Here is a 2,874-nt window from a genome sequence, read left to right on the forward strand (position 1 = left end):
GGCCCTGTATTCTTTGTATACAGATATAACAATATTGCTCTGATTTTTACCCATCTTAGGTTTAGTGCTGTTAGTATGATTTTTATTTACGTTAGTTATCTGCTACCAGGAGAGCTGTATTCACATATGAGGAACTTCGTTGTGCTCTTACTTTCACGGTTAAGGTTGTGCCTCTGTTCACCTCTCTTGCATACCTTTTACAGGGATGTGGTTTGTGCCGTAATATTTTTGTTGGTTCTTGCAATGTGGTTTGGATTTACTTAACCATACAGCAGGTTTGTCTAAAGCAATAGATTGTAATAAATGTTGTGAACCAGTGTGTTTCAGTCATTGTGAGGTTAAGTTTTCTGGGCTGCTCTAGATTGTTTTTTGTATGTTAGTCCTCGCTTTCTCCTGGAAGTCAGGCTCAATGGAGGGGCTCCCAGTATCACTCCTGCTTTAATAATGTGTAATCCAAATGAGGCCATGTCATATGACAGCTGTTACCACTTCACAACTTTGGTTTTTAGATCTACAAGTTTATAAATTGCTTGTGAATGTTCTCAAAATCCTACTAAAAACACTTCTGTATTCTTTGAATAATGTTTTTGAAAGTCTTATACCATTAAATACATACTTATTAGAGAATACTAAAATTATTGACATGTTTTTTTGAGTGGTGTTATGCTGTTTCAGGGGGAAGGTGATTGAACTCCGTGTGACCAAATCAGGAAATGTTTAGGTTCACAGATTTGCAGTTGCTTGAATCATAGACGAGCCTAGTGTTGGAAATGGAATACAGATGTTCAGTTTTACCATCGTATAGGAAGGAGATACGGTCTCTGAGGAAGAGTCGTCGTCTTCATGACAGTTGAAGGCATTGGTATGCTGTTACTTCCGTAGAAAACCACCCCATGGAGAACAAAAAAAAAATAAATAAAATAAATTGATACTGTCCTTTGGAATCTTCATCTTTTCTGACTTTGCAGCTCTCCTTTCAGTGCTGTTAATGGGAGCAAAAAGGGGTTGCTTGCCTTACTTATGCACATTTTATGCACTATATAATCTGGTTAGCAATGGTGTTAATTGTTCATACTTGCTGACAGAAAATTAACTGAATGAAATGTAGATAGACATCTACCTTTACCACTGTGGGGATACTAATCCTAGCAGAAATAAAATTACCAGATGTGAGGCCATCTTTCTCTTCTCATGTTTTGAAGCCATTTTCTTTGCTTGTTTTCTTAGTTGGATAGGAAATGACAGAAGTGAGCAACTCTACTTTTGATATTAAGTTGGCTGTCAACAGTATCTCCAGATAGATAAAGCTGTACGCAAACATTGTGCATGATATGTGACTATGAAACTGTTCTTATGTATCTGTTTTAAAGAGCTTTCAGTTTTTCTTGAGAGAGAAATTCTATAAACATGCAATCTTTGTACTGAGATCTCATTGGAAGAGTGCAGAGAACTTCAGGAAAAGGCAGGTAAGACTGATTTAAGTAAAATTGGGCACTCGCAAGATAAAATGGATGTTTTTAATACTGCTTGTAATAAACTGTTAGAATGTGTGATTTTTCTGTGTTAGCTTACTGTATGAGGCAGCCTCAATTTTCCTGTAATTTACATTCATGAGCTATATTAGTTAAATCATGCTTATGGTTCTGTAATTTTTCTATTATAAATATAACTGAATAGGGTCCTCCTTCACTTTTAAGTGCAATGGAATGGAGAAATGCAAAGAAATTGCTTTTTCAGCTGTGTTTACCATACCATTTAATGCAACATGGGAGTTTAAAGCAACTGCTGGCTGTTTTGCAATGGTACTGTATTCATTTTCAGCCTGTGCGCTGACTGTAAGTCTGTGAATTCACTGACTAGTACTGACTTGTTTGTGCTACAAATACCAGCACTGATGCTTTATTAATTTTCATAAATTCTAAGCTAGTGAATGACACTAATGACAGGAAATGATTAATTAATGGGACCTTACTGAGAATGTGTCACGTTATCACATTTGTCTGTGCTGGTGACATGCTACATTACTGGCTTTCATATGTTTGCTACCACTTTCTAACTGTTGAAACAGTGCAATTTTTTGTTTGGTTTTTCAGTTTGTAGTCTTTAGTAAAAACCTGCAGGTGAGACAGCTGTCAGCAGCTGTTAACAAACATCACTTCGAGCAAACAATTGCCTTTGCTACTATGATATTTCTTAAAGCACATAGAACCATGGCCTTATCTATTGTACAACTTTTCAAGAACCTTTGGTGGAAGAATGAAGACAATGCTACATGGAAAGGGGGAGTATAAATGATGGATTTGTGCAAACAACTCACATAGTGCAAGGTTAGATATGGTGCTGTAATTTTTTTTTGTTCTGCGAGTCCTAATGCAGGACAAGCCATAGTGTCTCAGTTCAGGCCTCCCAGAAACTTCTGTGAACAGCTGCAGGCGACAAGAAATACAGCTTTTCCTCTGGCTTGCAAGATGTGAATTCATTTCTATTTTAAAATGTTCTTTTATGGTGTGCTGGAATCTGGAAAGGTTTTGAAACAGTCAAAGTACTAAATCAGGTCAAAGAAAATCTGGACTGGCAGTTGTGAGGTTGTGGCTTAATCATAGCAGTACTTCCTCCTACTCAGAGCTTCCCTGTCCAGTGCTGCTTTGCTGCCATCTTGCACCAGGATTTGAAAAACCTGCCAGTGAGGCTTTGAACTGGGTTGTTTGGCAAGCACAGGCCACTCCTCTGCTTCTCGCAGTTGGAACGAAACCTGCTCATGTGCAAAACTTCAGACCAAGCCTGTAGTAAGCAGCTCTTCACAGTCAGGAATCTAGGGACTCTTCTGTGTTTTTTGCCAGGTTTTCTCCTGAGATAACAGGCCATTTTTTTTCC

Source organism: Cygnus atratus, chromosome 5 (genome assembly GCF_013377495.2).
Source record: "Cygnus atratus isolate AKBS03 ecotype Queensland, Australia chromosome 5, CAtr_DNAZoo_HiC_assembly, whole genome shotgun sequence".
Lineage (NCBI taxonomy): Eukaryota > Metazoa > Chordata > Aves > Anseriformes > Anatidae > Cygnus > Cygnus atratus.